Source organism: Erythrolamprus reginae, chromosome Z (assembly GCF_031021105.1).
Source record: "Erythrolamprus reginae isolate rEryReg1 chromosome Z, rEryReg1.hap1, whole genome shotgun sequence".
NCBI classification, from domain to species: domain Eukaryota; kingdom Metazoa; phylum Chordata; class Lepidosauria; order Squamata; family Dipsadidae; genus Erythrolamprus; species Erythrolamprus reginae.
The window spans coordinates 64,283,217-64,295,498 of NC_091963.1; the positions used below are offsets into that span (position 1 = coordinate 64,283,217).

Here is a 12,282-nt window from a genome sequence, read left to right on the forward strand (position 1 = left end):
CTCTTTAGTGCCGTCCGCTGCCACTGCCTGGCACTCCCAGTTCGTAAATTGTGTCTCAAATTATTATTAACTCGGACTCCTGCGTCTCCTCAGCTCACCCGGCTCTCGGTGTTCGCTCCGATCACCCTGTGATAGTTACTGTCCTTACAGGCCAACATCTCCAGTTCTCCACATTCCCCTCTCACCGCGATCCCGCACAGTCTCTCAGTAATGCCGAACAGCCTCAGAACAGCTCCTTACCCTCTCCTCAGCCTCGGCCTTCCCTCTCTCTCTGCCGTAACCTCCTTTCCCTCGATAATGACAGCCTCCTTGGTAATGACAGCTCCAGCATAGTCCTTCGCTCCGATGGCTCCAACGGTCCCTCCGATGCCAGGCACCCCCACCATTTGGCACCACAGCCTCCCAGGTCTGTCTGTCCATCTGTCTGTCTTGGTCTTAAAGCCCAGCTCTCGCTCTCTGCTCCTCGCTTGCCTGCGGCAGCCACATGATTAAGTGGCGGCCGCCATTTTCCGAATCCCAGCTGATCGAGTTCGGCAGCAAAAAGATGATCAGGAATGCCACGGGGAGATAAAGCACACAGCATACAGCTCTTCCAAGGCATACAGGTCTTCTCTTTGGCTTGATCTTGCAGCCCAGCTCTCAGTCTCTGTCCCTTGATCCCTAGCGGCAGCTTGTGGCGGCTGCAGAATTAGATGGCAGCCACCATTTTTCAAGTTACAGCTGATCGAGTTCCGATGTCTCCACGGTAAAAAAAAATGACTGAAAGCGCTACAGAGAGATACGGGATGCAGCTCTTCCGAAGCAGAAGCTTCTCACCTCAACAGGCTGCTAACCGAAACAGAATTTTTTCCTGTATTTAATGGTGTTTCACCGTAGTCCGGTGGAGCAGCAGTCTCCCACTCCTTCCTGCTACCCCACCAGAACCGGAACCAGAGTTAACAACTATCATGGCCAAATCGTATGAATGTTTAGTATGCATGTTGTTGTGATTGATTAATTTATGGGTTTTTAAATTAGGGTTTTATAATTTTTTTTATTTTAAATTTGATTTCTTTTTTATCGTTTTTTATCATTTTGTATTCATATTGTTGTTGTAAGCTGCTTGGAGTCTTTTGGGATTAGGTGGCATAGAAGTCGAATTTAAATAATAATAATAATAATAATTTATATATGTGTGTGTGTGTGTGTGTGATACATACACACACACACACACACACACACACACACAATCAGGGATCGATCCAAGGGGAAAGCATTTTGAAATTCCCTAATATTTCCTTGACATTTCCCTGTAATGTACGATTTAGTTAAGATGTGGTTGTAGATGACGTCATACCAAACAGCTAAGCCATGGAGAAATATCAATAGCTGAGGAAGTTGTTGCCACAGTTATGCTCAGCATGATCCAGTTTTTTTACATGATTTTCCCCTGACCTTTAAACTTTTAATAGTTTGTTTTTCTCCCCTGATTTATTCCATTTTTTAAAACGAATTCCCTGATATTTCCTGAACCGCCAATTTCCCTGATAATTCCATGATTTCCCTGATTTCCAGGTTTGCCGGACACCCTGTTTTGTCTATCGATAAAATGTTTTACACACATACACACACACATTTATGAATTTCTTTTCACATTTTTTAAAGCTATCCTAGCTTAACAGTGGGCATAAAGAGAGAGCACCAAGTGTGGTACATTCAAGGAATTAGTAATTGTTGTGTATACTCTCTCTCTCTCTCTTTTTAATAAACTTTATTGATTTTTTCATAAAAAGAACACACAGACATACAAACATTTAAACATGTAGTAGGGGTTACAATTGCCCCTCTCTTCTTAGAAGTTAATTTTTAATACAGAAAAAGAATATATTCTTAATTCATTAAATCAACATATTAATCTAGATAAAAAGGAGAATTTTGTTTATACATTCTAATAAACATAAAATTAATTTATTAAAAAGAGGAAAATTCTAAAGTCATTTTAATATATTCATACATTTCTCATAACATTTAATTTTAATTTTAATTTTTATCTATCCACTTATAGACTTTATTCCAAATAATATAAAATTCAGATTCTTCTTGGTCATTCAGCCTTCTTGTCATCATATCCATCTCTGCACAGTCCAAATTTTTTTTAACTACGTCTTCTTTTTTTGGGATACTTTCCCCCTTCCAATTTTGTGCGTAAACTATCCTGGCCGCTGTTAAAATATGTACAACTAAATAAAAAATATCTTTTTTATATTTCTGCTTAGTTATGCCTAACAAATAGAATTCTGGGGGTTTTCTATATCTTGTAGTGTAATCTCTTTTAACATTTTTTCTATCATTTTCCAATATGTCTTGACTTTATTGCAGGTCCACCATTGAGGGTAATAGGAACCTATTTCCTTTTTACATTTCCAACATTTTGGGGATATGTTTGGAAACATTTTGGCAATTCTATTTGGTGGGAGATGCCACCTATAAAACATCTTAATTTGGTTTTCTTTTAAAGATACTGATTTCATCATTTTCCAATTTGTAATCCATACTTTCTCCCATGTCTCTATGTCAAATTCTTTGCCAGTATTTTTACACCAATTTACCATATTATTTTTTAGAGTCAAATCTATATTTTTATATTCAATCATATATTTATATGCTTTCCCTATTAATTTATTTTGATTTATACTACCTAAAAAGTTTTTACTCTTATTAAATATATATGTTTTACTGTCTCTTTGAAATTTCGACTGTATCTGTATATATTGGCACCAATCTAGTTTAAACCCTTCTTCTTGCAAGTTACGTCTTGTTTTAAGCTTCATTTATTCATCTAATAATTCTTTATACTTTGGTGTCCTTCTATCGTGCATCAAATTAGGGTGGCAGATCGCCTCTAATGGAGATATCCAATCTGGCACTGTTAAAAAGTAGTCTTTCTTAATATCTTTCCATACTTCTAATAGATACTTTCTTATTGTTTGCTTTTTAAAATAAGAGTGTGTTTTATCTTTATCATACCAGAGGAAGGCATGCCATCCAAGCATCAAGTCATGTCCTTCCAAATTTAGTATTCTTCTATTTTCTAATGTTACCCATTCCTTAATCCAAGTTAATGCGGCTGCCTTATAATATAATTTCCAATTGGGCAAGGCAAACACACATCTTTCCTTTATATCTTCTAGTATGCTTAACTTTATTCTTGCCTTCTTACCCTGCCATATAAATTTTTTGACAATTGTTGTTAAATCTTTAAAGAATTTCCCCCCTGGATTTATAGGTAATACTTGAAATAGAAACAATATCTTAGGTAATACGTTCATTTTGATGGTTGCTATTCTTCCCATAAAAGATCATTTTAAATTATTCCAAATTTCTAAGTCTTTTTTAATTTCTTCAATTACTTTTATATAATTATCATTTTTTAACGATATGGTTTTGGATGTAATCCAAATTCCCAGATACTTTACTTTCTTTACTATCTTCATATCTGTGATAGTTTCTAATCTTCTTTCCTGCATGTCTGTCATGTTTTTAACTATAAGTTGTGTCTTATTTTTATTGATTTTAAATCCTGCTACCTTACCATATTCTTCTATTGTATCAATCAAAATTTGCAATGTTGTCAGTGGATTTTCTATTATAAAAGTCATATCATCGACGTATGCTTGTATTTTATATGATTCTTTCCCAATAGTTAATCCTTGTATTTTGCTATTTGCCCTAATCTTAATTAATAATGCTTCGAGGGATAAGATAAACAATAAAGGTGATATCGGACATCCTTGTTTCACTCCTTTAAAAGTTTCAAATTTTTCCAATTGTTCATTATTTAATATAATTTTAGTTGTTTGTTTAGAATATATAGCATCTATTAAATTCACAAATTTTGTACCAAATCTCATTTTATTTAATTGCATTTTAATAAATGTCCAATCTACATTGTCAAATGCTTTTTTGGCGTCTAAAAACATCAGTGACATTTGTTTCCCTGGATATTGTTCATAATATTCCAATGAATTAATAATCATTCTAACATTATTTTTTATTTGCCTGTCCAGTAAAAATCATTTTGATCTTGGTGTATGATCTCTTCTAAAATCTTTTTAAGTCTTTCTGCGTATATTGAGGTAAATATTTTATAGTCAACATTTAATAATTATATAGGTCTGTAATTTTGTATTTTATCTTTATCTGTCCCAGACTTATGAATTAATGTTATTAACAATTCTGACCATGATTTGGGGATTTTACCATCCATTAAGCTTTTATTAAAAATTTCCAACATATTATTTATTATTGCTTCACTTTTTATTTTGTACCATTCCGCCGGTATAGCGTCTGGCCCAGTTGCTTTGTTATTCTTTTGTTTTTTAATGGTTGTCTGCAATTCTTGTATTGTAATTAGGCTATCTAGTCTTGCTTGTTGTTCTTCCGTTAATTGTGGTAAATCTAATGAATTCAAATATTTAAAAATCTCATCTTCATTAATTTCCTCTTATATAATTCTTTATAAAGGTCTTGTACTATTCTTGCTTTTTCATCAATTCTATATTTTTTCGTACCTTTATTGTCTATTAATTCTTTAATTATTTTTCATTATCTATACATTCTTAATTTATATGTGAGCCATCTTCCTGGTTTATTAGCATGTTCAAAATATTGCTGTTTGGCCTTTTTAATTTTTTCTGCTATTTGCTTTTGTTCGATAAGATTAATTTTATGCTTAATTAATTCCATTTTTCTTTTAATCTCATACTCTTTAGAATTATGTTGTGATACTAATTCTAGTTGTTTTAATTCACTAATCAATTGTTCATATTGTATCCTCTGTTCTTTATTTTTCTTTGCTGTATAAGAAATCATTAATCCTCTAATATATGCTTTAGCTGTATCCCATAAATTTTGAGAAGAAGTCTCTGAGTTTTTATTAATTTTAAAAAAAATTCTAATTCCTTTTCTATCCATTCTATATATTGCTTATCTCTTATAACGTTCCTATTCATCTGCCAATTCACCTGTCTCTTATTATTTTTCCAGTATATCACTATAGGGCTGTGTCAATCTCAATTTCTCTAATTTGTTCTGCAGTTATTTTGGAAGCTCAGGCCATGTCTATTCTTGTCCAAATTTTATAGGGATTGGAATAAAACGTGTATTGCCTAGTTAAAGGATGTCTTTCCCTCCAAATATCATTTAATAATAACTCTGATCTCATTTTCTGAAAAATAGTTGGCAAAATGTTTTTCTTTTTCTTATCTTTTTTCTTCCCAGAATGGTCTAATGATCTATTAGAAATTGAATTAAAGTCGCCAATTATAATCATATTTTCAATATTTAATTCATTTATCTTTTGATGTAATTGTTTATAACATTTCAATTGGTTTTCATTCGGAGCATAAATAAAAACAATGACAAGAGGTTTCGTGTCCGTGTTTACCTGTACAATTAGTATTCTTCCCTCCTGATCTGCGTATAATTGTTTGGAGTTTATTGAATTTTCAACGTATATTGCAATATCTCTTTTTTTTTGGTTCGCCAAACTAATATAAATATTCCCAATTTTGGAATTTAATAATAGTTTTCTATTGGTCTTTTTAATATGTACTTCTTGTAAAATCACAATATGTGCTTTTTGTTTTCTAAGTTTAGAAAATATTTGGTTCCTTTTCCTCAGTTCATTTAATCCATTTACATTTACTGAGAAGATTTTCAAATCTTCTGATACTGTCATTTATAGTATTTCTTGAGATCTTTGGATTCGCGCTGTGGTTGTTTCCTTCTTGCTCCTTGTTCTTCCTCCTTCTCCTGGGTGCTGCTGCTAGTCTCTTCCTCTTTTATTGCAGATACTTCCTTCATAGGTTGTTCAAATTTACGTATTCCACTTGTTTCATAAAATTGTCTAGCATCTTCAAGGTTTTCTATTTTTACTCTTTGTGATTGCCAGTAAAGAGAGAGTCCTTCTGGTATGAGCCAACGGAAGGTTATATTTTCTTTGATTAAAATTTTGGTTAAGAAATAGTAATCCCTCCTGCTTTCTCTTACTCTTCTTAGGACTTGCTTCAGTATCATAATTTCTTTTCCTTTATCTTGTAATTTTTCATTTCTTGTCCATTTCAAAATGTCATCTCTTATGGTCTTCCTCACAAATTTGATGTGGACTTCTCTCGGTAAATTATTTCTTCGAACATAGCTCATTTGCACTCTGAAAACTTAATCTATTTCTTTTATCAGTTCTAAAGGATCCACCTGTAATATGCCTCCAATTATTTCTGCCATTTTTGTTTGTAAATCTTCTTCCTTTTCTTCTGTTATATTCTGAAATCTCAAGCCGTAGGAAGCCCATTGTATTTCTAAGTGTGTAATAGATTCGTCGTATCTTTTATTGAAAAAATCTGATCTATCTTCAAAGTCATCCATTCTTTGTTCTACTTTGTCAATTTCCCCCTCAGCTGTCTTGATTCTTTGTTCATTTTCTTTCAAGGTCTGTTGTATTTCGGCAATTTTCTCATCAACTTCTTTCATCTTCGCTTTCATTTCACCTGTATCTGCTTTCATCTCTGCAGTGTCTACTTTTAATTCTGCTATTTCTGCCTTTAAATCTTCACGCTGTTGATTGGCATCATTTTGAGACTTTAACATGAAGTCCTTCATTGCATTTAATGTTTCTTGTATCGTCTGAAGCGATGGTTGTGCTTGTGCCTTTTCTCTCTCTTTTTCTTTAGCTGACATGCTTGCAATTGCACTTTGATGTACAGGTGATGGCAGCGGTGAAACTTGTGGAGATGTTGATGAAGTTAAAGTTTGTTTTTTAAGTGTCTTTGCATATGTGGATGTATTCAACATCCTATTTACAATGGTGGTTGATATCTAAGAAACTTATTTCTATATTCCACACTTGCAAGAAAAAGAAAAAATACAATTATATGTACTTTAAAAAAAATATAAACTTAATACTTAATACTCAATAGGTTATATTTATAATAGTAAATATTTATATTAGCTAAACAAAAAACAATGTAACTTAGACAACTAATAAAACTTAGAAAAAATTATTCAAACTATAAAAAGCTTGATTAAATTTCTTTAAAATGTTTTATATAATTTTATATGGGAAAAAAGATAAATTTTAACTGCAGTTTAAAAACGGTAGAATCACCACTCCAAGGAAAGGTAGGAAATTAAAAGTTAGTAATTCATTATATTAATCTAATTTTATACAATAATAATAATGCAAAAGGAAAAACCTCCAACCAGTATATTAAAAGAAACAAGGAAAAAGAATCAATATATCAATGTTATACTTATAAATTCCAAGATGGTGATAGTCTCTTGTTGATTGCAGATTAAGTATAAAATTATCTTCTAGAGTCCATTAATGCTGCAAATTAATCCCAAAAGTTGGTGTTCCAAAAGCAACTCCAAAATAATACTATTGTTAGTATAAGTCTAATTATATTCAAGAAGATATTTCCAAACCAACGACAACAGTCCAAATTAATCTTTTGTAGCAAAAGTTTTAAAATGTCAATTAATCCATCAAGGTCCAAACATAATGGTTGAAATTATAGTAGTTATAATCCAATAGTTTAATCCATGATAAAATAATTATAATCCAATTCTGACTTGTAATCCATTTTAAAAGTATAACCCTCCGATCGACAGAAATGGCAGAGAAAAAACCTTTCCTTTTTGCTGGTAATATCACAGATATTCCAAACGATCCAAAAAATAGCCAAAGAAGCAACAGGATTTGATCAGTATAAGATTCTTCTTTATTCTTTATTCTTTATTTCTTCCACTGTTTTAAACGCAAATTTCGTTCTTTTATTTTTAATTTTTTCCAGAAATAAGAGCGTAGAGCATAATCCTCCCACTGCGAACACAGAAAAAAGGAACCTAGATTTCCGGCTTTGTTTTCTTCTCACAGCCAATTTAAATATTTTACAGTCTTAAAGCCTTATAGAACTCTCACTCTCGCCCCCTATATGTCTCTTCAGGATGAGGTTATAATATTTTAGTCTTTAAATCTTAAATTCCACTTTAGTATTTAAAAAAAATAAAAGTAAAAAATTAGTTCCGGCCACAGAGTCTGATCGGCATAAGGATATGATTTTTCTTTCCTTACAAACTTTCCTTTCACCTTTATTTTAAAGTTTGTCTTGCTCAATTATCATATAAGAAAATTTATACCTTGGATTCTTCTTTTCTGATGTCTCCTTTTTCTGTAATGGTAAGAGTACATCAAAGTTATTTTCTTCTTGTTGTTTTCTTTGCTTCCCACTGGTGAGGTCGAGCTGCAATGGCCAATGCCTCTGGAATAGAGGCTCGGTTCTCCACTCCGTGGAAAGCCACGGGGTGATCCTTTCCCTTCGGAGCCTCGACGATGGCCCCTCGGGTACAGGAGAACCCCCTTTTCTAGGACCGGTCCATCCGGGCCCGGTCCAATCGCTGGGGGCGACCTTTGGAGGGGTGAAGGGGGCCTCGGAGACGGAGCTCTGTCCCGAAGCCTCCGCAGCAGTCCCGGTCCAAACCGGAAGTAGTCAATTGTTGTGTATACTCTCTTGCAGCTTGAGGAATGTTCAGATTCGGAGGATGAGTGGGATTTAGATATCATAAATTTCCCTGTTCTACTAAGTTAGCAAAATTAGTGAAGACCACGGAGTTAATGACACAGACATGAGTTTGGTTGACTCAAATGGGGGAGATAATAGATGGAGGGATGCTTGTTTCAGACACTTTCAGAGATGCTTGGAAGAAAGAGGGAGGAGATATTAGAGAGTAATTAATTAATCAATTACCTCACATCCAAGTGTAAAATGGAAGAGAAACTGAATTCATTCAATCTTGCAATCTAAAGACGGTTGCGTCCAGGACTTGCTCTGGAGCGTAAGCTATCATGTCTGATTTATTACTTGCTTTTTTATGACTCCTGGCTAGCCCTGATTAGCCCATAAATTTTAGAATGACTTGTAGAATGTTTTTTATGTTACTGCCAAGCTTATCTACTTAATTGCTGAGATAGAGATGAGGAGAGAAGAAAACTGTGCAAAGTTGATGTGTTAAAAGGAGAAATAAAGAGGATGTGTTTTATAATGAGACACATTGAGAAATCATTTATTCCAAGTATTATCTGTATGAGCCTGAAATCAGAACAGTAATAGCAATAACTATCATAAACCTACCTCATTTAGGCAATTAATGCCATATAGAATATTATTGGAGAAAAATATTTGTAGCTTTAATGTTAGGATAATAAAAACTATAGCATGGAGCATGGGTAAAGAGGAAAACACCAGAATTATGAATAGCTTAACTCAGCTGCTAAGGATAATTGAACATGGTATTTGGCCATGTTTACAGCTATACAATTAAGCAACTTGCTTTTTTTAAAAAAAAAAGATTAATTCATATTTTTAATTAACTTACCTTTTTCCTACTTAGGTACAATTTTGGCATGGGGTATGAGGGATGAATGAATGAAGAAGTCAAGTATTCAAAACATGAATGTCAAACTCATGGCCTGCAAGCTGGATACTTCAACACATTTGCCATGGCCATGCCCATTTTAGTGCTTACTTCCTAAAATAGCTCTCTTCTGCCATAGCTGAACCACTAAGCATAATTTTCAAAAATCCTTCAGAACCAGCACACTTCCTAAGTTATGGTCAAAAGCAATGGTCATCCCCATCTTCAAAAAAGGAGAGCCCTCTCTTGTTGATAACTACAGACCAATTTCACTATGCTGCTTCCCATGCAAAGTCATGGAATCAATTATAAACAAATCAATTACTCTCCATCTAGAAACTAACACAAATTTTGTTCCCAGCTTTTAAATGTTATATTCCAATTGTTTATGTCTAAAACAAATTAAAAATTGCTTACATTCATCATAAACTTCGCTTTTGTGACCATGGCAATGAAAATTATGCATTTTTACTATAGAAACAGATGATTTTGCATCTTCTCATTTATACAATCAGACTAAGAACACTATATGCATTGCAAATTTACACAGATTATCAAAAACTGTTCAGAAGTGTGTGGTTTTCTGAGATTTACAACTACAACTGCAAATCAGTTTCACGAATCAATCACCAAATATAGTCGTCCATCATGTTTTCGTTATATTGTCCTTGGTAACGGTGTTCAAAGTTCATAATGTCCTGGTGAAAGCGCTCGCCTTGCTCCTCTGAATAAGCTCCCATGTTCTCTTTGAACTTATCAAGATGAGCATCAAGGATATGGACTTTGAGTGACATCCTGCAGCCCATTGCAGCATAGTTCTTTATCAGAGTCTGAACCAGTTGTACATAGTTTTCATCTTTATGATTGCCTAGGAAGCCGCGAACCACTGCGACAAAACTGTTCCAAGCTTCTCTCTCCTTCCTTTTCAGGTTCTTGGGAAATTCACTGCACTCTATGATCTTCTTGATTTGTGGTCCGACGAAGACACCAGCTTTGATCTTTGTTTCAGACAGCTTAGGGAAAAGATCTTGGAGGTAATTGAAAGCTCTCGACTCCTTATCTAACAAATTGTTTTATGAGCCCCAACTTGATGTGTAGTGGTGGCATCAGCACCTTGTGTGGGTCCACCAGTGGCTCCCACTTTACATTGTTCTTCCTCACAGTGAACTCTGTCCGCTGAGGCCAGTCCTGCCTGTGGTAGTGTGCTTCAGTATCCCAGCTGTCCCAAAGGCAAATAAAGCAAGAATACTTAGTAAAACCACCTTGGAGGCCCATCAGAAATGACACCATTTTGAAATCTCCGATAACTTCCCAGCTGTACTCATCATACTTCAAGGCACCTAGCAACATTTTGACACTGGTGTATTCCTCTTTCAGGTACACTGAGTGAGCTACAGGAAGAGACAGATACTTGTTCCCATTGTGAAGCAGCACGGCTTTGAGGCTCTTGCATGAGCTGTCTATGAAGAAGCACCACTCATTTGGCTTACAGGTGATACCTATAGCCTCGAATAGACCGGCCACATTGTTGTAGAAGCACAGTCCATCTTGATGACTGAAGAAGATGGAATAAAAACTTGCTGATGCTTCCTCTGATCTGTGACTTGGACACTTTCATCTAATAAGTTCCATTGCTTGAGCCTTGATGTCAGAAGCTCAGCGTTGGACTTGCTGAGACCAAGGTCTCTGATCAGATCATTGAGGTCTTTTTAGTTAGGGTAGTATGGCTTTTGCTCCTCATCCGCATATGAAGAGAAATCATGATCTTCAATGTCTTCCTCGGTGTCTGACCTGCTGCCTTCTTTTGAAGGTGGTGTAGCTCTGTCTGGAGATGTTGGTACAGGAAGTTCAGGGCAGTGTGGTACTGGGGCAATAGATGAAGGAATGTCAGGATACGTTACAGGTGGTGCATTTTTGCCAGTGCAATGTTTGGAAGGGTCCACGATGCAGAAGTAGCAATTTGTTGAGTGATCAGTCAATTCACGCCAAATTCTTGAGATAGCAAAATGTATGGCTCTCTTCTCTCCCCTGTACCAACCTATAAGCAAACAAAATAAAATTTGGATTTGAGAATTTGATTTAGGCCTACTTCACACTAATGACTAGTGATATTTACAATATTAACACAGTTAATCTGCTATTTAAGAGAGTAGCATTTATCCACTTACCTTCAAGAGTTTTTTTGCAGTGCTCACATGTGAAATGACAAGCCCATGGTTTGTCTTGGTCAACAACAGGCATGCCGAAGTATGCTTTGTAGGCCTCACACATTTTAGCAGATGATTCCACAGAGTACTTTTCCGATCTTGTCTTTATAAACTGACCACATATGTAGCAAAATGCGTCGGCTGGATGTATGCAACCTCTTGATGTCATCTAAATTGACTAAGTTGCTGTGTACTGTAAGGAAAAAGGATGTCTCTCCAAACTTGATAAAAATGGTCTTTATTCCATGCAGTATTAAAGTACAAGAGTGTACTGAGAATTCAGCAGAGCAAGATTGATCACCCGGTACCAGAGTAACACAATATATATACATTTACATTCCTAAGCTCTTCCTGTAATGGGTGTGGGGTGAAGTGTGAATACTGTCGTTATCAGAATCTGACTGGATATTGAATTCACACCTCTCTGTCTAGGTCAATTCCCCTTTGTCTGTGATGGCCATTGCCCATTTACTATGCAATCCCTATCAAGTAGATCCTGTCTTTCCATCTCTCAGGAAGGGCTATAGTGGCCCTATATAACTGTAGTTATACAGCTACCAACAATTCTGTACAGTCCCAGAAAGTTCTAGATAATTCTGGACAGTTCTAGAAACTTCTTGAT

The 12,282-nt window shown here is 34.9% G+C and overlaps 1 long non-coding RNA gene across 2 annotated transcripts in view; it reads left to right on the forward strand.

Annotated features, from left to right (window-relative positions):
* Window positions 1-11,528, forward strand: part of LOC139153603 (uncharacterized) — a 28,201-nt gene extending 16,673 nt beyond the window's left edge. For both annotated transcript variants that reach the window (XR_011556855.1, XR_011556856.1), the window contains exons 2-3: window positions 10,383-10,487; window positions 10,831-11,528. This is a non-coding gene — a long non-coding RNA (uncharacterized lncRNA). The remainder of the gene's footprint in view (window positions 1-10,382; window positions 10,488-10,830) is intronic.
* The last annotated feature ends 754 nt before the right edge of the window (window positions 11,529-12,282 follow it).